The 25445-nt window shown below is 52.2% G+C and overlaps 2 long non-coding RNA genes across 2 annotated transcripts; one reads left to right on the forward strand and one right to left on the reverse strand.

Annotated features, from left to right (window-relative positions):
• Positions 1-239: 239 nt before the first annotated feature.
• On the reverse strand, positions 240-15276 carry LOC116595510. The gene is made up of 3 exons (XR_004287723.1): positions 15131-15276; positions 7826-8160; positions 240-571 (listed from the first exon to the last, which is right to left on the reverse strand). It is a non-coding gene; the product is annotated as an uncharacterized LOC116595510 (long non-coding RNA).
• LOC116595509 lies at positions 2620-12082 on the forward strand. Its single transcript, XR_004287722.1, has 3 exons — positions 2620-2721; positions 3363-3507; positions 11736-12082. It is a non-coding gene; the product is annotated as an uncharacterized LOC116595509 (long non-coding RNA).
• Positions 15277-25445: the final 10169 nt, after the last annotated feature.

Consider the following 25445-nt stretch of genomic DNA (forward strand, 5'->3'; position numbering starts at 1 on the left):
CGGTAGAGAGATCCTTGAGGTGAGGCACGGAGACCTCCGCCAATAACCAGCACCAGCCTGGCAGGCATGCCTTGGCATCAGCCCCACCAGCCCCAGTCGGGCCTTCAGATGCCCACAGCGCCCCCTGATGTCTTGACCACAACCTCGTGAGACGCTCTGAGCCAGAAACCCCCCTGCTAAACCATCTCCAAAGGTTTAACCCTCAGAAAGCATGTGAAAGAATATGTGTTTTCAGCTGCTAAGTTTGGGAGAAATTTAATATGCAGCAATAGATAATTAATACACGTTTGATGATTTTTTTGATCCTGGTCAAGGCAAAATGTAGACTCTTGAAGAAAGGTCTGAAAACCGGAATCAAAAGTCCCCAGCTGTCCAGGCAAAGTTGCACAGACACACGTGTGCCCAGGTTGAAATCTATACGCTACAACTCAGATGGGAGACAGCGCCATCTTTCCAGATGGTTCTTGTATTGTTCTCTTCTTGATCTGATGAGATCTGATGAGATGCTCCTCCTGTGAGCAGCAATGAAGGTAGGAAGGAAGAGAGGGAGGGAGAGAGGGAGGAAAAGAAACTAGAAGGAAAGAAAGGAAAAGAAAAGAAACAAATCTTTAACTGGCCCATTAGCGATGTCTCCATTCCTGAATGTTAACTTAGTCTCCCTAGAGCCCTAGATGCCTAGTTTTCCAGGGTTTTCCCACCTCCTGCCCCTCCTCCTAGTCCAGATAATTTCCTGGTCCAGAGAGACGTGCGTGTGACCTTGTGGAGGGGGTCCAAGGTCTGTGTGGGGGTCTCTGCATTCTTCCACGCACATGGGTGGGACAGGGCTGGTCCCGCCTGGCCCCTGAGGCTCGCTGGCGAGAAGGCAGTAGGTATTGCTGAAGTACGTGGTCCCTGAACATGACTGCTGGGGCAGGTCTCCCCCGCTGTGACCCCGAGGACCTGGGACCACCCAGCCTCCTTCTCCCCAGCCACCCCAGAAGAGGCAGGGTTCTCTGTAGCCGATTCCAGACCCCCTTACCTGGCCAGCACCTCACTGCACTGGCACTGCCCTGAATCTCTGCTTTCCTAAGGGGATTCGCTAACATTTCCCACAGCTGTGATCTGAGAGTCAAGCCCCACTTGCCCCATGGCCATGACAGTTGGTCCAAGCCCCTTGGACCTGACTGGGGCTTCCCAAACCTGGCCTGCCAAGGCCCCCCAGCTGGGTGAAGGATGGCACTGCCTTTTCGGTTCTCATCTTCCCTTTTCTCTGAGCCCCCATTCCTGTCCTACTGCCCTATTGCAAGAGCAGAGAACATCCCATCTTACTTCATCTCTCCTTGATGCCTTACTTTAAATCCACCCTCCACTTCGCTGGGCCCTATGCCAACCCTTAGACTTTACTGGAAGGGACTGCAGGAGAAGGAGAACCGCAGGGAGGAGGAAAGATTCCCCCCCCTGCCCCCCCAACCTCGCACATCTGCAGACAGAGGCAGACAGACAGGCTGATACACCACAAGACCCCCGCTGGGGGAGAATGGGTGCATGCTCAGGGAGAACTCATCCGTGATTTCCCAGCATTTGTGGGGGGTTAAGGGGGACATACCCCTCCTGCTTCCTCTCTCTTCCCTCCCAAGATTATTTTTCTAAACCTATCCCTCAAAGGCCTTGGGAGAGAGGCAAAGAGGAGGGAGCTATGCCTCTACTCAGATCTTTTATATATATATATATATATATATATATATATATATATATATACACATATATATATATATACATATATTTAAAGATTTTATTTATTTATTTGACAGACAGAGATCACAAGTAGGCAGAGAGGCAGGCAGAGAGAGAGGAGGAAGCAGGCTCCCTGCTGAGCAGAGAGCCCAATACGGGGCTCAATCCCAGGACCCTGGGATCATGACCTGAGCCAAAGGCAGAGACCTAAACCCACTGAGCCACTCAGGCACCCTTACTCGGATCTTTCTAAGGACAGAAATCTGGAGATAAACTTTGGCTGGTAGACAAAAACTGTCTCCTGCCCCTCGAGGGCTCTCAGATGGACAACCGGAGGCTCCAAGCCCCTCCATCAGCCTCTCTGGGGCTTCTCTGTGTGACTTCCCAGACAGACCTCTCCTCCTCCTCAGATGGCCTGCTCCCCCTTCCCTCGCCGGACATGCACTGTCTTCCATTCTCCCTAAACATCTCTCATCCCTCCCTCTCTCCCAGAGCACCAGGCATGAGCCTCCACTTCCCACCTGGGCCTCCTTTCCCCACCTCCCTCCAACCCCTCCTGGTCACTGCGGGACCTTTCTTAACCAGAAATTGGGCATTATGAATTCCCAGCCCTGGCTGGGAAGCCCTCAGAGCCTCCCAGTGCCCACAGGATGACACCCTACGGCAGAGCAACCAGCTCCTTTCTGATCTGGCCTGGCCCACCTGGCCATTCCAGGCCTTCTGCTCCTTCAGCTACTTCACGGCTCCCCAGATGGCCTGGCTTGCTCGCTTGGCCCCTGTCACACACAATGCTGGAAAATACTCCAACCCTCCAGAGCCTACTGAGCTGCTCATTTTTTTTCAAGATCCTGCTTGAGTCACCTCCCCTGGGAAAGCATCCTTAGTCAGAGTTAATCACTCCCTTCTCCGAGTCACTGTGGTTCCATTCAGGTTCCTTTCTGGGCGCTTCTCCTATCTTCCACAGCCATCGTCCTGCTGCAGCACCACGGCCCCTCCACCTGGACAGCGGTACGTGTCTCCCAACTGGTCCCCTTGCCCTTGCCCTTGCCCTTGCCCTCGTCCTTGTCCCTTCCAGGCCGCTGTGGACACAATGGCCCAGTGACCATCTGATAAGGCTGATCATAACACATCTGTCTGCTCAAAACCCTTCAGCACTTCCCAAATCACTCACGGGAAAAGCTGCAACCCCACAGAGGTCTATGCGATCTTCCTGGCCCAGGCCCCTTCTTACCTGCGGGACTCTGCTCCCACTCTGCCTGAGCCACATTGGCCTCCTTCCCGGGGACCCTGAATACCTTGGCTGCCCCCTGCTTCTGGGCCTCTGGACACTCCCCAGATTCCCATTCTCATCTCCCTTGCCAGCTTCGAGTTCCTCCTCCAGGCTCACTTCCTGACACAAGCCCCCACGTTGCCCTGGGACCACAGTGGGTGGGCAAGAACCATTTATCTATGAATGAATGAATGAATGAATGAATGAATGAAGCCCAGCCCATTGTATTAAATCAGAGACCTGAGCAGATCGGAGACCCCCCTCCACACACAGCCACAGCCATTGCCAAACTCTTCCCCGGCTCCTCGCCTGTGCCAGGATCTCCCTCCCTCCAGCCGCTGTCTCTTTGGAAGGAGTTGATCAGTTAATCTCCACTCAGGTGATTGCTGTCTGAACAGTGTGTGAGAACAGATGCTTCCCAGGAAAAGGTGGGCGTCGCCGCCAGGGGCCAATCCCTTCACCCAAAGGACAAAGGACGGAGGAAGCAGAGTGAAGAGGATCAGGTGTGGTGTGTGGCTGTAAAGGTATTTGCAGGCCTGGGTGGGGGTATCAGGCCCACCCTGGGCAGAAGACTGTCTCAGCGCCCTGGAGAGGGCCCCTTGTCCTGCCTGGGCAGCCTCCTAAGGGCAGGGCTCTGAGCTGAGAGCAGAAACCAAACTCCACACACTTCTCGTGCAAGAGGGAAGGCATAGCAGCCAGGGACCTGCTCGCCCCCAGCTCCTCCAGGTTCACCCTGTCCCTTCCAGAATCTCAGGGGCTCCCAAGGAGGTGCGGGGTCGGGGGTGGGGCTTGGCTCCCCAGGCCTGAGCTGGACCGCCCCCCCCCCCCCCCCCGCCCCGCGAGCCTTGGGGGTTTCAGGCTGCTTTTGTAACCATAGTCACGTGATTCTTCATGTAACCTGAGCTCCCTGACACCGCATGAGTCTGCACCCCAGCTCCCGAACCACATCTGCTTCTCATTTCCGGCCCAGGAAAATGGCCCAATTTCCATGAGCCGCTGGCCCAAGCCAGGCCTGGAGCTTCTCAGTGGCCAACCCCACCCAGCCGGGTTCCATTACTGGGGTGGGGGTGGAGGCTAAGAGAGCATTAGAGGCGGCATGGTATGCTGTGGGGCTGGATGGGACCCGGGAGGCCTGTGTGCTTGGGTTGGCCCCAGTCAAGACCTCGCTCTGTGTCCTTAGAGGAGCTCCTCACCTCTCTGAGCCTCAGCTTTCTCCACTTTCTCATGAGGAAGACATGGAACGTCTATTGACATATCCACTCTATTGATGGAGGCATTGTTAGGATTTGGGGACTAAGGTGGCTCTTTGGAGACAGAAATAACAGAATTTTCGCGAAGAGAGAACTGACAGGGAACTGGCCTATGTCAGGAAGCTGGTGGGGACCCGGGGCCACTTTCCTCCCTGAGCGATGGGTGGAGCCCTCCCGTCTGTGGTTTGGTAGAATTTGGACCTCAGTCCTCACAGGGGCATGTCTTAGCCCTGTTCTCAGCCCTCCATCTCTCAGCAGCTCCCTAGTATGTGTCCAGCCCCCAGCAGGGGTCAGGAGACCAAAGTGATAAACATGACTTCAGCCCAGCACAGTGGAGTGGGTGTAGACAGAGTGCAGCCTGAGGCCAGAAGTAACACATACTATTTCTAGTCTTTTAGTGGAGACCTTTAATTTTTAAGGCATTCCTTTTTTTTTTTTTTCCCTTGAAGATTTTATTTACTTATTTGACAGGGAGAGAGACAACCAGAGAGGGAACACAAGCTGGGGGAGTGGGAGAGGGAGAGGTAGGTTTCCTGCAGAGCAGAGAGCCCCATGTAGGGCTTGATCCCAGGATCCTGGGATCATGACCTGAGCCAAAGGCAGATGCTTAATGACTGAGGCACTCAGGTGCCCCAATTTTTAAGGCATTCTTAATTTGATACTTTTTTTCTGACAAAACCTACAACACACTCCATCTTCCTTCCAACAAAGAAAAGGAACTTAGCACACACCCTCCAGACACCATTTCCCATCTTCCACATTTCTAAGCCTCCAATCCGTTCCCCCGTGGGAGCTTGTCAGAGACGAGCAGAGGGAGGTCTACACACCTCCCCATGGAGGGAGGTGCTCAGAGACCCCTGGTGCCACCTTGCCACCTTCGCCTTGCACAGGCCATGCCCTACCATGCCTCCTGCTTCCCAGCAATCAGGCCTGAGCAGAAAGCCATGCAGGGCTGGTGGAGACAAAAAGAAGGTGCCCGGCTTGACAGACGCCCCCTAGCTTTGCCCCCGATCCCCAGGACAAGAGCACTGCATGCAGCTTCTGGGGACATTGTGGGATCCTCACCCTGCCGACATATCCCTGACAGCACCGGGGTTAGCCCATTTTACAGATGAGCGCCTGATGCTCAGAGAGACTTTGTAATTTGCTCAAGAACCAGCCAGTGGGTCTGAAACCTCACTGTCCTGAGCCTGTGATCTCTGCCCCAGCATGGTGGTCTTCCTGAGTCCTGTGGTGAAAAATTCTAGCTCTGTCACTTACTAGCAGTATGACCTTGGGCAAGTTCTCCAAGTCTCTGTGCCTCGGTTTTTTAAATTAGAGTTTTTTAAAATCACACTGAGTGATAATTTACAAGAAATAAACGCACAGGTTACGTGCTAGATTGATGAATTTTGACAGATACACACATGCATGCAGCGTTGAGATCTAGAACTATTTCCTGCACTGCAGAAACCTGGTTCTGTGCTTGGTTCTCCCACCTGTGAGAGGGGCAAGCAGGAATTTCTGCTTGTTGGTGTGTTAGGAGAATCAAATGAGATGATACCAGCAAGGTACTCTGCAAGGCGCCTGGCATGAAGCAAGCACCTGATAAAGATGAGCAAATACATTGCTTTCATGATCTCCTATGGCATCTTGCCACCCGGTCCTCTCCTGGGGGCTGAGGCATGGATGGGGACAGGCGCTGATCAGAAGATGGTCTCTCTGAAGCCAGCCCACATACAAGGAGACTTGAGAAAGTGTGATAGAGTGCTGGAGGAGGCTTAAAGTCCTCGGTCTGCTTCCAGAAACCCCAGCAAGGCTGGGGACAGAGGAATGGGCTAGCTTTTGCCCTAATCCTGGCCCGGAGAACACAGGTCTTCTGTTCTCTTGAGACCTTCACAGGTCTGTCTCAGGCACTGGTGGCAAGGCCAGCTTCATGAGTTTACAACCTGTGCAGTCACTCGAGGCCCTCAGCTCAGAAAGGTTTAAGGCTCTGATGTCACCTCCTTGCAGTTCTTGATAAGTTTTAAACAGGGGGCACTGCCTTTTCATTTTGCCCTGGGTCCCACAAACTACCCAGCCTGCGGCCAGGGTGGGGAAGGTACTACCTGGCTGGTTTCCTCCCTTAGAAATGTTGGTACCACCACCACCGTGCTCACCCCCACTCACTACACTTGGCCATACAAACTTCCTGTTTCTCCACTACCTCCACTGTCCCCTCTCTGTCCCTGCCCATAGTAGGACATCCGGGACGCCTTGGGTCCCACAGGCCCTCAGCCACCAGGATGTACCAACAGAATCTGAAAGTGGACTTGCCCTGGAAACCCCCTCGGGACAGCTCCTGCTCCCAGGGCCTGTTGGCCAGGCCACTCAAATTCCCATCCTCTGACGGTCCTCTCTAGCCGCCTCCGCCCAGCTGGGCAGCTCAAGTGTGAAACCACAGCTGGGTGTCTGCCAAGGGGGCTAAGGTTTCATCACATTCAACCTCCCACACCTCGGCCAGAGGCCAGGGTCCGATGGGGCTGCTGGCCAAAGGCTGGGGCTGGAAGGCAGACGAGGGATGGGTTCCTAGGCATCGCAGAGGACTCTCCCCTGCCCCTGGGCCTCAGTGTCCCTCTGCATCATAAGACAGGATCCTGTAGGGCTGGCACAGATGCCAAAGGTGCATGGAAGGTAGATCTCAGAGACCAAGGCATTGAAAGGGATTCTAGAACTCCACTGTACAGCGGCCATTTAAATCTAAATTCATTTAAGAAGGAAAAATCACGCTTTTAGTTCCTCGGCCACTCTAGCCACATCTCACATACTCAAGAGCAACACGTAGCTTGTGGCTGCCATATTGGACAGCACCAATCTAGAACATCTGCACCGATACAGATTGATTTAAAGGTCTGTTGAGATGTGCCTGCCAGCTGGGAAGGCCAGAGTTCTGGGAACACAGGTACCTTTAGGGACCCCCAGTGGGGAGGTGGGGGAGAGGGCCATGGACAGGGAATGTTTGAGAAGCACTCTCAATCTCTCTGGACTTCACGAGTAAGGCAGGCCAGCCATAAAGGGGGCCCAGAAACCAAACTCCCACCATAAAGGGGAGTCAGAAACCAAACTTCACTGGGCGAGGAGCCACGTCCCCAGCGGAGCACAGGCTTCTGGGCCCCAGAAGAGGAAGGCAGTGGCCAAAGCAGGTACCCTTCCTAGAAAAGGGCTCCTGAAGCCTAATGTGTCACCCCTCCTTCCTGCCTCACATCCCGGGTTGGGGAGCACGTGCACTCTCTAGAATAATGGCTTTCAAACTAGCCTACCTCAGAAGCACCTGGAAGCCTGCTTAAGCACAGCTGACTCAGTGAACACTCTACACATGTCCATATTTACTCTGTCTATAGGTCAGGTTGAAACATAGGTGTTTGAGCTCTGTTCACCTTCAGGTTCATTATCATTTGGGGCCATCTGGCTCAGATCACTAAAAGAGGCTGGCTTGGTTTCAGGTAGGCACGTTTTAAAGGATGCAGCGGAAGGGGGACCTGGCAAGCCCCGAGAAAGACTGGGTGGGGGAGGAGGGAGGAGAGGGTAGCAGGAGGAGGGGCACGGAGGGAGCACTTTGGGGGCTTCTCCTTACCGAGGTTGTTCTTTCTGTGCGTTATCTCATCTACCCTCATGACGCCCTTCTAAGTTGTGTGGATATGCGGCTCCAAGAAGTTAAACAACCCCACAGCGGACACAGGATCTCGAAACACCCAGGCTGCACTCCGTTTCTCTTTCTTTCCCTCTCTCCAACTCCGAATATTTTCCAACAAAATCAGCCTGGGAAGTGGGGAAGGCTCAGAGCTGTGAATACTTTTTTTTTTTTTTTTTTTTTTTTTTTGGTTTTCTGGGCTCCTTTGGCTTTGACAGGAAGCTTGGCTGAGTGCGGGCCGCTGAACTCTGGCGTTCAATGGTGATTTTTAGGCATGCCTTTACACAGAATGTAAAGAGTCGCGGTTACAAACACTGACAGGCCTTAGTGGCCCACTCAGTCCCCAAGCCCCACACCCAGCCACCCAGCCGGGACATCGTGGGACTTCCCACCTCCCCCTGACCCCAGCCAGCACCGCCCTCGCTCATCTGGGAAGGGTGGGGAACTATGGACCCTGAGTCGGCAAACTAAGGATGAGTGAAACCCAAAACCTAGCCTCTCCTATTTTCGGGAGAAGGACTGTTTTCAGCATTGGGAAACCATAATCACATAGCCAGCTGTGAAGATTCTAGAATGACCCTCATTTCACAGATGAGGGAATAGAGGCCCCCTGTGGAAAATTTCTGAATGTGCTCTTCCCACACAAACTCCCCGCAACCAGGAACAAAAATCCCACCTCCTACTTTGTCACCCGCCACGACACTCCCCCAGGATGGCGCCACGACATAAGGACCCTTTTGATGGCTACTTATGTTTGGGTAACACCTCTAACTTTTCTTCATCCCCTCCCTTCCACAAGTGTCCCTTGAGGAAGGGAAGGCAAGACATGCTCCCATTTCACAGAGGGCCAAACAGAGGAAGTGGCCACACAATTCACCCTTGGGGGAGCTCCTGTCCCCGCGTCTCCTGACGGCCAGCTGCTGCCACCACACCTCACCCAGGCGGGCTTTGGTGGCTGCCACCCCCAATCCCTCCGTCCACACCTCCTGTCTCCTCACCAAGTCCCAGGAGCCCAGATGATTTAGAATTTCCTGCCCTTCTGACAATCTACGTGCACAAAACGGGCTTTCTTTAAACCACTTCGGAGGGTATCTCCTCTACCCCTTCCTCTGGCTTCGTTAATCCGAAGAAGGATAAATCTTCCACGTTTAACTACCTGATTACAAACACGTTCCTGGTTCCTGTCCCTGCCCTGATGGGAAGCTCATTTCTCGAAGGGTTAATTAACAGCCTTCACACAGGCTGCATTTAGCAACGAGTACAAAGCCACACACATAAATAACGTCTCCAGCGGAAGAAGAGGGTGCAGATGGCTTGTGACTTTGCCGTCCAGAGTTTTTTAAACCAGTGTGAACCACGTCCTGTCGGGACCCGGGATTATGAGTCAGGGTCAGTCTTCGAGGTGGGCCAGGCCAGAGACTATGATGGCCAACACCGCGCTCTGTTGAAAGAAAGTCTCAAAGGAAAACAGAGCGCTGAGCCAAGTTTGGGGTGGTGGGGGGGTAGGATTCAGGGAGGGGGATGGGCCCGGCGACTGACTAGGACTGAGGGGAGCCCAAGGGAGCCAGAGAAATGAGCTGGGAAGAATCAAAGTGGAGGCCTGAGGCCCAGCCCCCTGGGCAGGGGTGCTCAGTGTCCCCAGAAAGGTCAGAGCTTGGGGCACATGGTCCTGCTCAGGCCTCCGCAGCGTGTGGTGCCAAGAGTGCCCAGGCCACGACCATGTGGTATGGGCCTAGGCTAAGGGTGGAGTGAAGGACAGCCCTGAGGCAGCCGGGAAAGTTCTGGAAGTGGTACAAAGGAAGGCACTCGCAGATCTTCTGCCTCCTTCAGGTTAAGCTCTACAGAGCCTTCCACTCCCACCTGGGGCTCGAAGGCCCACCCTCACACGGCCCTGGGGACACATCCACGGTTTATAATGCACAATGGTGGCCACCTCCTGGCCCTTCAGACCCAGGGCTGAACCAGCCAGGCACTCAGGCCACGGGGGCAGCTCCCCCACTGCTCAGTGCCTGTTGGAAGCTACCATGCCCGGCTCAGCACCCTGGGGCCGAGAGAGCAAAGAAAGAGATGGGGGCCAGTTGACACAGGCCTAATAGCGGGGCTCTGTGTCCAGGAGTGGCAGTTTCTCCCGGAGTAACTTTCCACAGTTTGCCTTTCCCTTTGCGCACAGTTGTGCTTACAGAGTTCGTATGGTGGCTGCCATCCCCCAGAGGGTTATTCTGGGCCAGTCACCTGCTCCGTGACCCTACCTGCTCTGACTCCTGCCCTCTTTGCATCTTGAAACTCCTGCACCCATCTCTGGTATAGGGCCCCTGGGGCCCCCAGGGCCCCCATCCCACCCCGTCAGGGCCAAGCTCTGGGGTACTTCTGGGAATCCCAAATGCTGCCGGGTTGAGGCCAACATTTCTGTTTTCTCAGAAGGATCAAAGCCCCATCCCAGCCCTGCCAGGAGGAAGCAGTTTTGAGTTGTGCATATATCTGCAGTCCATTTGGGATTTTACTTTGGTGAGAAATAAATACCCAGCCATCTGCAGAGGATGGAAATATGACTTAATAACTCTTTGGTCGAGGCTCTTGGGCCAGAGCCCAGATGGAAATAAGACCTTGTATCTCAGTCTCCCCTGCACACTTTTGAAAAAAAGAAAAAGCAGAGGGGGGGAAAAAAAGTTGGTGGAAACCAAAGTTCCAAATGGAGTGTGCTCTATTTCTTGGCCTGGGAAAGGAAAAATAAACACCAAACAGCTACTCCATTCAAGTGGGCGCTATCTTGCTCATCCTGGCCAAGAACGGCCTCTCCTCCCTTCTCTGACCGGGAATTACCTCCCTCACAAACAGCCCCCACGCCCACCCCTAACATCGGGCAGGCAGACAATGGGCCTCTCCCTGCAGCCCCCAGAGGCCATAAGATTGGGAAACACAAGGCTATTTTTAAGGTCTTATTTGTCTACCAAACGCTGCTCCACAGGCCTGAGAAATGGTATCGTTTGTGGGAGGTGGCATTGATTTTTTTTTTTTTTTTTAACTTGCTCAGACAAAGCTACATTTTTGAAACTTCCAGAAAAGCCAAAAAAGCAATGCTCTCCAAGGGTGAAGCTTGGTTGGCTTGCCCTCCTGCCCTACGGGGAATACTCTCTCGGGTGTGTCTGGGAAAGGAACCCCCCACTGCTCAGTGCCTGTTGGAAGCTAGCACAGACCCCCAGGCCTAGGGCCCAGGCAAGTAGAATTAGGCCCAGAGATCTCAAAGAAGAGCCACTGAAACAGGAAAGAGCAAGAGAGAGAGAAAGAGAGAGAGCTACGATCAGGGAGGGGTAGGGTCCCCCCAACAGGTGAGGGAGGCACAGGACCTGCCCTGGGGGGCCAGTGTGACGGGGCGATGGGGCCCCTCATGGGAAAAGGTGAAAAGTCACACATAGAGAAACCGGCTTCCCAATAACCATGCAGATCCCCAAATCCATGAGTTGGGAAGCATGCAATGGATGTGTCCAGGGGCTAAGAGGAAGCCCCCAGGTAAGTCTTCCCAGGCTGGGGAAGAGCCTGGACTCTGGGCTGAAAGAGTCTAACTGTAATAACAGGAGATTTTCTGTTCTCGGGGCTTCTAAAGGCTTTCAGCTATGAGGATAGGACTGTACCTGGGCTTCAAAGGCCTCCCCGGCCTCCTGCCAGGACAAAGAGAGAGAGAGAGATGGCTGGCTGGTTGCATGACTGGATGGTTGAATGGTTGGATGCATGGATGGAGAGAGAAAGAGAGAGAGTGAGTGAGACAGAGATGAAGGAAACCAAAGCGTAAAGGTGCAGAGAGACAGAAACACAAAGTGGGAAGAAGACTGAGAAGGTTCTTTGTTGATCCCATAAGAGCCCACAGGTCTCAGGACAGAAGGAGGGGTGACCACTCAGGAGGACCAGAAGAGAGGGACACCCACAGCAAGCCATTCCTTTTCTCCATCAGCCCCCTGGCCCAGGGCCTGGAGGCGGGCGAGAGAGTGGGGAAGGCCTCCAGCTGCCCGGACGTCAGCCCTAGTGACCTCTCTCCTTACGCACAAGTGAAGCTCTGGGCTCAGCCCATACCGCGCGAGCCGGCCTCGAGCCACACAGGCCTTGCCTGCACTCACTGGGCTGACCCAGTGACCTCGGAAGGGTCTCTTCCTCTGTTCTCTCATCTAAATAAAATGGAGATCGTAACTGTACCTTCCTCAGTTGGGTACTGCGGAGATGAATTGACCGTGTGTGTAAAACGCTGTGTGCCCACCCCAGGCGCGTGGTGAGGGGCATCTCGAATGATTGTGGGGTGTAGTCAGTAAACGTTGGCTGCTGTTGCTAATATTCGGGGTGAAGTAGGGCTGGAGATGCCGGGAAGAAGAGCAGAGGGGCAGGCAGGAGGGGGAGGGCGAAGAGTGTAGCAAGAAGGAGCCAGAGGAAGGCAATGCAGAGCTGACAGAAGCACAGGCCCCCAGCAGGATGGGCCTTGAGACCTTGGCCCAGCAGGGGCGCCTCATGGAGCAGAAGCCACCAGGAACACCACGAAGGGCCTGTGATGGGGGCTGCTGACGGCCACGTTTCCTGGGTTCCAGGCCCCCACTATGAGAGCAGCTCAGCCTCCCACTGAACTCTAACAGCCCTGCCCTGGCATGTCTTTCCTTGAATGTGACGTCTGGGAAAGCCAAGAGCGCAGAGGAACAGAAGCACCCAGATAGGCCAATAGTCTGGGACTCGGGACCTAGACTGGCCCCCCAACACATACAACAGAATAAGCCATCATCCTGGGTGCCTCAGAGAAGCCAGCTCCTTGGGAAGAATTGCTCTCTGCAGCTGTGTTAGCCACCCCCAGCACCACTGGATGGGATCTGGTCCTTCTGTCTCTGGAGACTCCGGCTGGACTGAGAAGACAGGGCTCCCTCCCTTTCACCGGTCTTCAGGAAGCACCTCCTCTCCATCCCTTGGGATGGCCCAGAGCCTGCTCTGCCTCCACAGCTGTCATTTGGGGGGCCAGGTGCAGCCCCCATCGCCATCCCAGAGAGGGGCCCTGGACTGTGTGGGCTGCTGGTAGGAAGCCCAGAGGCCTGAGCCGTAATCCTGGCTTTGAGTCCTTTACAGAAGTGAACCTCGAACTCTTAGAGCGTCAGTCTCCTCATCCAGAAAATGGGAACACTGATTTGTACATGTGGGGTTCCACAAGGAAATGGCACCTATAGAGCCACTTGAAGGACATTCAGACCCGTTCCCTTCATGGGTGGGAGAACAGCACACGCGAGTGTGTTCTGTCGGCAGCTTAGCCCATGGCTTCCGGCAGAACCAGCGAACGTTTCATTCAAACCCCTCACTTGAAGGAGGGGTGGATAAAATCAAGAAGATGGCCCTTCTAGAGTCTTCTAGAACCTTGAGGCAGCCCCGTGACTGAGAACCAGACGGACTAGGTTAACTCTGCCCACCTCCGTTCTCCTATCTGTAAACGGGGGATGATAAGAGCACACCAGGCATATAGTTTGATGTGATGATTAAACTGAGCCACACAGATCCTCTCGCACAAGGCCCAGCTCCAACAAATGCTCAGCGCAGGTGCTGTGCAATGGGAAGACTGTCCAGGAACAGAGGGGGAGAAACTGCCAAGATCCATGCTGAGTAGGAAAGCATGGCATGACAGTCCGTGTCCCATGCTACTATCTGGGCAAGGAGTGGGGAAATCAGACGAGGTGCCCTATTTGCTTGGCATTTACCTAAGAATTTTCTGAAAAGATGCCTAAGAAACTGGTAAACGGGGTTACCTTGTAAGGGAGAAGCTGAGAGGGGATGCAGGGGGGCAGGGCTTCTGACTACACATGCCATATAACTCTGATTCATCAACCATGTCAGCGAATTCTTATTCCAAACAATCTTTAGTTAACATGAGCAACGGGAGCTACTAATATTGTTATTCTGTCTGAACTTCATTCCTAAGTGAGGAATGGAGTCCTATGTTCCACCTGCCTTCTAAGGTCTGTAGGGATTCAGAGAGAAAGTGAATGTGCAAATGTCCCGAGACAGAAAGAGGCTGGGATGAGGAGAAGGAAGAGAAAGAAGAGGAGGAGAAAGAAGCAGAATAAAAAGGACAGGAGGTGGATAGGGGGTTCTCTCCCTGTCACTCTTTCCTGCGTGGGCTCCGTAGGAGAATCACAGAGCAATTGTCCCAGGAGCTGAGCTTCAGTAAAGTTAAACATGGCACCTGGACAATGTGCTCTGGCCTTGGCCTTGTACTCTTTCCTTACACACCCAGGTGCAAAGGAGGCCCCTCAGACTGCTAGAGGGTTTCGAGGGCTACAGGGGAGGTGGCTACAAATGGGTGGGGCCAAGGGCAGGGCCATGGGGACCTGTGTGTGACCCCTGACATCTGGCCAGAGCTGTTGAGAGCTGGAAGGGGCCCAAGGAATGCAGCGTTGTGAGATGGGGCAGAAGAAAAGGAGTGATTCTGCCCTGCAAAGTCGGGGTGGCTGGACCACGCCAAGGCTGTAGCAAGGGTGACCCGGTCCTAGGCTCTGTGAAGGGAAAGGGGGAGGGTCATCTCCTTTACCGCCCTGACAACAACTCCATGACGTAGATTGGGTTACCATCCAGCTGAGGACCCTGACGCCCAGAGAGTTTGGGATAATTCCTTAGCGAGCCGAGGAAGAGCCACCATCCAGACCCAGGCAGCGAGGCTCCATCGAAGTACAACGCCGTCATCCTCGCCACCCCACATCAGGGCCGGCCCTCTTGCCTGGACTCTGTTTATTAGCAGAACAGCAATGACCGGAGCTTAACTCAGAAAGCCTAGCAGCGGCATTGCATTCGGGCAAAGAGTCTCTCCTCTGGGACGCTTCCATGCTAATTAGATGCCCAGAGACTGCGGGCAAAGCTTTGGAGCGGCCAGGCTTGGGAATCCCCCAGGACCCTGCGCCCCGGAAACTTCAAGGGCACGAGGCTGGAAGAATAAAAGCGCTTTTCATGGAATTCCAACAGGAAACCCACGAGAACATTCCTGCTCCAAGGATTCCAACAGGAAAACCACGAGAACATTCCTGCTCCAAGGATTCCAACAGGAAAACCAAAAGAACATTTCTGCTAGTGGGGTTCCAGATGGGAGCCGGAGTCCATATTCCCTGCTCAGGAGGCTGGCATGTGGGTAAAGCGGTGGAGTAGAGGGTTTGTCCCACCCTCATGAACCATCCCCAGTCCCCCGGATGGATTCAGACACTCCTCTGGCCTTCCAGGACAGGGGTGGGTTCTTTGGAAACTGACCTGCTGAGCACCCAGCCCTCTGCCTTCATTCACAGTGGCTCTCTGGCCCCCCAGCTTCCACGGATAGCTCACGGCCCCCGGACTCTCCAAGGGTCTTTGTAGTCACGATTTGCAAGCAGGTAAAAAACCTCTCTCGTAAACTTAATTGCCTGTGGGGACACATTAGTCAACAGCTGGGTGTGCCTGAAGAAACACGAGGCACACATCTCATTCTGCCCACAGTCCTCCTCCGAGTCCGTATTGTGTTCCAGTCACAGGACCTGCCAGCAGCTCCGTGTGGAGAGGAACCGCAAGGAACAGGACAGGTTCCCAGCCTTCAGAAACCTCCAGTCTAGTAGAGGAGCTGAGAGCCCCTCCAACAGGAAGTGCTTTTAGAATGATCCTCAAGAAACGGCCACCAAAGTCATCAGAGCAACCTGTGTTTACAGGTACCTGCCACCTGCCAGGCACCCTTTGGGCTCCAGGACAGAACGACATTATTCCTTCTCCCCAAGAGACCAGGGCCTAATGGGTGTGACCAGCAAGTAAACACACAGCTCTAACACAGTGGGAGGAGTGTTGCAATCAAGGTTTGCTCCAGATGCAGAACAATAAGACTGGCAATCCTGAGAGAAAGGGGAGTGGAGATCAGGGAAGGCTTCCTGGAGGAATTAATACTCACACTGGCTGAGGAGCTCAGCCGAAAGTGCAGGGAGACATCAGGGGTGGGAGGGTGAGCCTTGACCTCGACTATGGCATTGGGGGTTAGGGTTGCATCGTACGACGGTGATAAGACATTCATAGAAGGCAGAGAGATGGTGCGGAGGAGTAGGTTTTAGGCACAGAACAGAAGAAGCAGCAGACACCAGATGGCCAGCTCGTCAGGATCCAGGGCAATGGTTGGAAGGACAGAGCCAGAGGAGCCGTGGATCAACTGGAGGCATGTGTTTTTGCTCAGTGAAGGAGAGAAAGTGAATTTAGGAGGACAGGATGGAATTCAGGCTTTGAAAGGGTCTCTGAGCCCTGTGAGGGAAAGGTGTGACATTTGGAAGATGGAAGAAATTCAGAGTGAGTGTCCAGGCCCCTTTTATCCAGATGCCCACTTCCAGCTTGTGGGGTCGGCTGTCATCCCCAGTATGAGGCCCAGACGGGCTGGCAATGACAAGGGGGAGCTGTGGCTGAGGTAGGGGGGAATGGGTTCCATGACAAACCATCCAGCAGGTTACCCACAGGGGCCAGGGCCAGGAATTTGGGTTCAGGATTAGGGGAAAGCAGAGTTGGCAAACCAGACATGAGGTCAGGGACACACATGGGCGGCCCCAGGTTGTGGGCCAACAGCTGGAACACCACAGCCGAGGGCAGAACAGGAAAGGGGCCGGCCTGCCATCAGAAAGAGGGGCCTGTGGGCCTGAACCAAGTCAGTGGGTAGGGAACAGGGGCAGGGAGCTGTGGCAAAATCAGCCACAGGGGAAGCATTCATACTGTGGAGACTCGCCCATGCTACTTTTCTTTCCCCTCCCGGAGACATGGCTGAGATCAGGGCCCAGGAGACCAGAGTTCTAGACTTTACTCCAGGAATGGCTTTGTGCCCTGGTGGCCTCACCTGTAAATGACATGTTCTCACCCCTGCCTACCATCAAGGCCTCCTGGGGGTGGGGGTGGGGGGTGTCACATAAGATGCTGTTCCTGGATGTGCTTCTGGAAGACCATGCTGCAGAGGGCGAGACAATCTCCAGTGCATTTCCTAGCGCCTCCCTGGATGTCTGATCTAAATTTAGGTCCTTTTGGTCTACACTGAATCCTAGCCACTGCCTTTCCTTCCTTCCTGCAGGCTGTCTGGAGACAGCACGAGGAAGGCCCTGCTGGAAGGCCAGCTGCCCTTTGTTGTTTTGCCTGTGAATCTGCATGTGGGCTTTCTGGCCAAAGGGCCCCAAACCCACCCTGTGACTTCTCGGGCCACAAGCTCCCCTGCCCTCAAGCTCCCCGCTCCTTTCCTCAGTCTCACCCACGCCCGTGCCCACTCTTCACTCAGCTACCCCCAGAAAGCATGCCTTTCCATGTCAGGATGCTTCAGACAAGTCCCTAACTTCTCAGGGTCTCATCTATACTCTGGGTGTTTCCATTTTCTTCACCCCCCTTCTCAATATTCTCGTGTTTTGCCACTAAGCGTGCATTTTAATAATCAACAAAAGTGAAAATGTTAAAAATCCAATGTTTGGGGTGTCAGGACTTTCCCCTGCATTCTTACTGAGTTAATGAATTGTTCTTCTAAAATTCTCTGGTGTGGACAGTGCCTACCCACCTACCCCAGTGCCAGAGCCTGGCACTGCCCACGTGGTCCAGGCTGAGGGGGAGCCTCTACTCTGACACGGTCTTGACCTGCAGACCTTCCTCCAGGTTTCTGAGCCTGCACTCTCGCGGTCCAGTTCTCACAGGCACAGAGCAGCCCCTGCCCACCTCAGCAATCCTATGGGGGCCAATCTCTGCTGTCCATGTCCCCGGTCACATAGAATCTCCAACACTTCTTGCCTTTGGTCCCCTCGAAGCCCTATTTCTCTCCTGGGCCTCCTGATAGACACCTTGTTAAACCACCAGATGGGCGCGGGCCCCCCAAATCTCAGGGCAGCCCACCCCTGCCTGACAGCTTCTCCATTTGGCCGGAAACACAGACCAAAGACTGTTACTTCCCTCGCAATGATAAGGAAAGCTCAGACCTCAAGAACTGAAAAGCCAGCTTTTCCAGAAGGTTAAAGGAAAAGGTGCACATTTCCTCTTATATCCTGATAAGCCAGCAACCTCAAATGCGGACAAACAAGACCCAGCTTGTCAACTGGTCTTTCTGCTCTTCACATAGACTTCGAGCCCACCTGCCACATACATCTGTATGTGGAACCAGGAGGTCCTCGTGGCCGGTGTTCACTTACCAGCCACCTGATCGTGGTCTGTAGCTCTGAACATGAGCAGTGGTCCCAATACATCTTCATTCTATAATTACTTATTAATCAGTACTCTTTCTGTGCTAAGTGACAGAAATAAAAACTTGATCAGTTTGGGGGGTTTTGGGGGGTGTTTTGATTGTTTGTTTATTTAAGGTAATTGGCTCTTGTAACCAGGAAAACGGAAGGTCAGCAGGACTTCTGGCAAGATTGGAATCATGTGGTAGAGTCAGATTTTCTCTCTGGCTCTTTGGCCTTCTTTCCTCTCTGTGTTGGTTTCATCTTCCATTGGCTTCTTTCTTGTGTCCTTGGACAACAAACAGCTCCAGCAGCTTCAGGCTTTCTTGGCTCCCATTGTTCAGTACCGTAGTGGAGGAGAGACCCTCTTTCCAGCATCCATGGTTTGCATCTCAGGCAAGATTTATCATATTATGTATCTGTCCCTGAACCAATTACTTTGCCAAGAGGACCGTGTACTCGGAATGGTCACTTGGGTCCCATGTCGCCCTCAGGGTGATGGTAGAGAGGCTCCATGAGAGAAAGCTTCACCAAGAAGAGGGATGGCTCCTCTGATGAAAATGGGAGCTATGAACAGAGAGAAAAGGGCTCTGCACAGGTAGGCAGAAACAGCAGGGTGGCCCCTATGGACAACATAGGAAGCTACGGTGGGAGGGACGTATATTCAGTTAGATTCAATCGTGAGGGTGTAATAGTTAGGGTAATCCCACTGCTGTAACAAACAACCCCCACATCTCAATGGCTTGTCAGTCCATGGTTGTCCCTGGTGATGTCCACACGGGACTCGCTCATGCCACAGTCCAAAACAGGGTTATCCAGCCATGGCTTCATGCAGTCATCCAGGGGCCCAGTCTCCCTTCTTTTTTTTATTTATCTTTAAAGATTTTATTTATTTATTTGGTGGGGGGCAGGCAGAGGGAGAGAGAGAGAAACAGACTCCCCACTGATGCGGGGCTCAATCCCAGGACCCTAAGATCACGACCTGAGCTGAAGGCAGACGCTTAACCAGCTGGGCCCCCCAAGCCCCCCAAGTCTCCCTCCTTTTAGTGACTTTCTCATCCTCCAAGGCTCTGGACTCTTGTGCTTCTAGCTGCACAGATGGGGAGAGAGGAGCACGTGGAAGATCACGCAGGAAGTCCACAGGAATTGGTGTTTATCACTCCTGCCCAGTATGCATTGACCAGAACTTGGTAACTGTAAAGTAGGCTGGAAAATGTTCTCAGGAAGAGAAGCAAACAGCATTTGGTGAGTTCATGAGTTCATCGTCTCTGCCAAATTGAGGGCAGGCTCCCATAGAACCAGGACTGGTTTTGAGAAGGGAGGGAAGAGTACGATGGGCCTGGGAGCCAAGGCTGCCAGCCTCTGCCCTCCAGACTGTCCTTGGGTTTCCTCTCTGAGCCTCAGTCTCCCCATCTGTCAAATATAACATAACCCCCTCTACAGCCCCTTCCTATGCAAACGTTTTCTACTTCTGCCTTTCACCTGCTGCCTAAAAGCCCCATAGCATTTCCCAGCTATCAGTCTCTATGCTCTTATCGTCTCTGACCTTCCCTTTAACTTCACAATGTACCCCCACCCAAGCCCTCCTTTCCCCTTCTCTGCTTTATCTTTCTTCATAGCACCTATGATATACCAACTGCTTTTCTCATTTATTCATCCCCTGCCTGTACCAGAATATAAGTGCCAAGAGGTCACAGCTTTTTGTTAGTTCACTGCTATATTCCCAGTACCTAGAAAGTGCTTGTCATATTGAAAGCACTCAGTAAATAATTGTCGAATGAATGAATGAACAAACGAACCAAGTGAAGGGAACGGATGAAATTGAAAACCTATCTCAGACTAGCAAATTGTCTTAAATTCCTAACAGAACAATACTGCCATCTGGTGCCAGACATTGGAATTGCACGCACAAAGTATGGCTAGTTTCAGAGTGTGGGGAGTCTCTGAAGACAAGTCTTGTCAAATCCTCCGTGTTTCGTTGCTTAAAGCACTATGATCTGACTTTTGCTGTCTGGATTCCTCAACAGCCCCGTGGGGTTTGACTTTCTGCCTCCAGATCACTAGATGAGAACTGACGAACCGTTTATAACGTCCTCAAATGCACTGGGCCCTCAAAGCTTGCTCTGAAATCAACAACATGGAGAATGCTATCTCTTCTTCAGAAGATGAAGTATCAGAAAAGAGATCCCAGTCCTGAGGGAGGACAAAAGAGAGACTATCTGAGGTGAGGCAAGTAGAAAGGACGAAGGGAAGAAGGAAAAGCATTTGGGGAGGAGCCAGGAGACTAAACCCCAACTCCAGCCTCATCGCAAATTCACTTCGGTTTCCTCATCCACAAGATCAGGGCCCTGACTACATGGATTCTAGCCCCTCTTTAGCCCAGCCCTAAAGTTCTTAAGAAGGAACGGAAAGGTCATAGTTACTATGTTTCCAATATCTGGAGTTGATGCCCAGGAAGAGAGGTGAGTGACTCATTCACTGGTCGGAAGCTGGTGTCCTCACTTGGGGGTCTCCTCTTTATGAGGTAGTTGTTCTAATGCTTTGCCAGCCTCCCCTAGATGACTTGGTGGCTGAGGGGAGATTCCCCCACAGAGCCTCACCCCTGCTTGGCCCAGCCTTGGTGACTGTGGCCCAGTGCCCTCAGTGTCATGGCAACTGGGCCCCACCCCCAACACACCCAGGTTTTGTTTGCCTTACTCCTTTCAATAGCCTGAGGGTTGATTCCAGTACTCTCTAGTTTCCTTCAGTCAAGTTTGCTCCTCCAAGTCTTCAGTCAGATTGGCTGCCCCGGGATAAAGGAAAGTGGCTTTCGATGGACTTTTGTCCCTTCTTCCAGACCCTTGCCCTTGGTGACAGGAGCAGCCCTGGGGACTCTGGTGATGCCAGAGTTCTTCCCTGCTGGCCTCTGCCCCAGCTCAGGCCAGCACCACTGTGTGGAGCACATTCCAGGATGGGTGGGATATGGAAGATAGGCTGGGCCTCTGTCCCCAAAGGGCTACCTGGAGGGACACGGCACGTGCACAAAAACAAGCCATGGCACTGTATGGGTGAGCAAGTGTCAAAATAAGGGGTTCAGACTAAGGGGGTTGTTAACTGGGAAGCCTCCCTGGAGGAGGGGGATACACACAGCCTCTGAATTCATAGTTTCTGAGACCTTGGGAGTACACCTTTGTCCCAGCAAATCTTTGTGCCCAGAGTCATGCAGAGAGACAAACGTGAAAGCCCCCATTGTGGATGTCAGTGAGCTAGAACCCCGACCACCTTGTGACCCTGGAGTATAGGATGCCCAGAACACTTTCACAGCCTCCCAGAAGCCCACTGTTCTCCTTCCATTTTCCTCCTTCTCTGCTCCCCCCCCCCCCAAAAAACCAGAGACTCCCCTCCTCTGGGCTTAGTCAGGAGCCCTTCTGGATTTACTGCCTTCCCTCCCAGGGTTTGATCTGCTGCTGCTGCTCCTCCCAACTGGCAACTCTTCCCACTCACTCCTAGGAGTGCTCATCCAAGGAATAAAGAGCCAGATTGCCCATTGTCCGTTCAGGTATCACCACCATCCTTTTCTCCGTTCTCATCAGTCTCACCAAGAGAGGCTGGGAACTACAATTCCCAGAATTCCTTTGGTTGTATGGCTCCATCTTAGAGCTGCCAAGATGAGGCCCTGGTTCCATATTGGGCAAATGGAAGAGGAGAGGTCATCATTAAATCTAAATACAGATAAAGAGTTTTCCGTGGAAATAGAGCAGCTAAATTAACATGTGCTATGTGTATAAAATACATACCAGATTCTGAAGAGTTTGTACCAGAAAAAGGTAAAATATCTCATTAAGATTTTTTTTATATTGGCCCCACTTATTTTTGATACATTGAGTTAAATAAAATACATTATCAGAACTAATTTGGTCTGTTTCTTTGTACTTTTTAAAAGTGATTACTGGATATTTTAAAGTCACATATGGAGCTTACCTTATATGTCTGTTAGACAGAGCTGGTTTAAAGTGTGCAGAGAGTGGATGGAAAATAAACTCACAACACACCTCATAGCCACATGAGGCAATAAACAATGTCACAATGTTGAATGCCACTCAAGAGTGGTGCTCATGTCAAGAGTTAAGAGTTCAAAGAATGAAAAGAGATCTCTGAAGGAAGAAAGGAAGGTAGTGAAGGCAGAACTGAATCACACCCTGACGGTTGGGGAGCATGTGGATGTGGTGAGGGTGTTGAGGCCATTCCAGGAGTGGATTCAAAGGGCCTAGGGAGAGCTAACTCAGGCTTGACAAGATGCAAAAGTCTTGGGGTCTCAAGCAATGTGAAGGAAAGGGTCTTTGTTCCCACTTGTGCCTTCAGTCACAACTCCATTCATTCTACACTGTGACCCAGAGTGTTACGGGAAAGAAAGAGGCAAGCAAGAAAGTACTAAGCTGAATGCTGGGTACATGGGTGCCATTTCTAAGGGTGCCAGAGGGCCTCTGAACATTTGGTCACAGTGCAAACTCAAAGCCAAGCCCAAATGCCTCCTCTGGCTTCATCTAGAATGGGCTTGTGTTGGGCCACATTTTCCAGGGGTCCAGGTTCGAGCAGGGTAAGATACACCTCTCTTAGCCCCTTTCCTGGGTATTGTAGACCTGAGTCCTGGACAAAGTCACTGGGGGAAACAGATATTTATGTCTGAGATGAACTCCTTCCCTCTGGGTACCATGAAATGTGGTGGAATGAGGCCACGGCGACAGGAAGCCACGAAGCTGTGGCTTAAAAGTGCATGTGCTCGAATTTTGCCGAATTTTTGCCATGGCTGTCTCTGGTTGGCAATGGGATCTTTCTGAGAAAAGGTGGGACCTCTATAGTCCTGGCCTGGTCCTATGGGACTGATTACCTGGAGCCCAGGGAGGGGGCTGGTGCTAAGTCCAAGTTGGTTGTTGAGTCATTTTCAGGAAGGGCCACCTGTGGTTTCCAGCCTAGAAACTGGACCAGAGGCATGTCAGTCAAGGCCGCCCAGACCAGAGGGGAGGGGTGATGCTTCAGTGGGTGCATGACCAAGTGTGACCAAGTGGTCTCAAAAAAGCACTGATCCCTGAAGCCTGAAATTGTGTCACCTCCTCGTCGGGAGATCTTTGAAAACAGGAGAGCTTTTCCACCATTGCTCAATGGCCCTTTGCATTTGCTTCCAGGAAGAGGAAGACAGCTCAGTAATTCCTTCCTAAACACCTGTTACCCAACACTGAATCAGGCACCAGGGAGGAATGTAAGGAAGCATAGAGAATCTTTCAAACTCAGGACAGGAAGAGACTGAAAAGGTCATGGAACTTCCCTGAGACTGAAGAAGACTTCCCAAGGTAGAAATTCCTGCAACAATATCCTTGGAAATTTAAATTCAATGTGACCTTGGTCCTCTGAGAGCAAGCTGTGTAACAAAACTAAAAACATAAGCAGCAGTTGGAGGACTGGCCCAGTGTATGAAGAAGTGCTAAAGTGAACAGCCCAGACTGTAAATGCCAGGGGACCCTGAGCCAGGGGTGGCCTGAGTGACACAGGGTGGCCCACAGGCATGGGAACCAGCAGGGAGGTCCTCCTGAACCAGAGACTAAAATTGGGCCATGAAGGACATGTGGGCTCTGGGATCAGGAAAAAAGAGAGGGGAATGTGAAGTGGTTAGAACAAGGAGGAGGAGGAGGATGGGGCGCCTGGGTGGCTCAGTGGGTTAAGCCTCTGCCTTCGGCTCCTGTCATGATCTCAGGGTCCCGGGATCGAGAGAGCATCGGGCTCTCTGCTTGGTGGGGAGCCTGCTTCCTCCTCTCTCTCTCTCTCTCTGCCTGCCTCTCTGCCTACTTGTGATCTCTCTCTGTCAAATGGATGGATGAAATCTTTAAAAGAAAAAAAAAAAAGAAGGACGAAGAGAGGAAGAGGAAGAGGAGGAGGGAAAGCAGAAGGAGAAGGAGTGATTTGAGAGGGAGCAGGAAATTCTCCAACCCCAAAATCTATGTTGCCTAAAATCTCACCTTGAAATTTTCATTTGGGGGGACACAGTCTTTCATTCTTTATTTTTATCTTTCAAAATGAAGCTTTTCTTGCCAAGACAACATGAAAGGGCCTAATAGCACGTAAGACGCTGAAAATCACACAATAGGCAGGAGCAGAATGAAGCAAACGGTCACTGTCACCATTTGCCAAAGATCAGCTGGTCAGACCGGCCGCTGGTCATGGTCATGGCCACAAAAAAAAAAAAAAAAAAAAAAACCAGAAGGGGAGAGAGAGAGGTTGGGTTCATGTACCGGGTCAGGGTCTGTGTGGATCTTCACACCCACTGACCTCAGGAAAATGCTGAACTTTTCACCTAGAAGCTCAACCCTCCAGACAAACCTCCAAAGCAGAAAGAGAAGCAAGGGTTCCCAGTGATCTCAACTTCCTCGACAAAGGGCTCACCAGAGAAAAGCCCTGGAGACACTTTCATGGCAGAATTGCTAAGATCCCAGTCTCTGGAGTGAAACTGCCTGAGTTTGAGTCCTGGCTCTCCTGTCTGGATCTGAGACCTTGATCCCCATGTCTCTGAAGCCCAGTTTCCTCGTTTGTAAAGTGAGGCTGATGGGAGGACTTATTCCACAGGGTCATACAGGTTAAACAATATAATGCACTTCTCCGTAAAAAATCAAGCACTATTCTTCCTTATTACCACGATTTTCTGCAACTAGCCAACAAAGACTCCCTTGGAGGTTTCAGACTATGACGAAGACTGCCTAGCCAGAACAACACTTTTTAGCTTCATTTTCCCCATCATTCCGTACGTACTTACTGAGCACTTATCATGAGTAGGACTTTACAAGACATATAAACACTAGCATAGCCCAGAAAGCTCTCCTGTCTTGAAAGAATGTACCTCAATGGGCACAAAAAGACACAGTCTCAAGAGACTTCAACTTGGAACAGTGGACAGAGCTGTATGCTGGACCTACATGGCCTCGTATCATTTAGGATTCCATTAGGCAGCAAATAACTGAATCACCCTGAATGACAGTAGCTTCACCAAGGCAGAAGTTCCTTGTTCTCCCCCATAAACACGGTCAGAGACAAGCACTCCAGGCTGGTTTGGAGGCCCACCAAGTGTTAAGGGTTCGGGGAGCCCCCAGTGGAGGGGTCTCCCTCATCGCCCCACGTGGTCCTCAAGTCTGGCCACCTTTCTCTTCATCAACATCTCCATTCCTCGCCAGAGCCACACTTAGAGAGCACACACCATGTGCCAGGAGCCATTCAAATCACTCTTCAAATATTAATTCTAGAATCCTGACAATAGCCCTATTATGTCAATATTATTTTCATTTCTGTTTTACTGCTAAAAAAGCTGTGGCATGAGAGGATTAAGTAACTTGCCCAAGGTCACACAACTAGGTGGCAGG

The sequence above is a fragment of the Mustela erminea genome, chromosome 7 (assembly GCF_009829155.1).
Source record: "Mustela erminea isolate mMusErm1 chromosome 7, mMusErm1.Pri, whole genome shotgun sequence".
NCBI classification, from domain to species: Eukaryota; Metazoa; Chordata; class Mammalia; order Carnivora; family Mustelidae; genus Mustela; species Mustela erminea.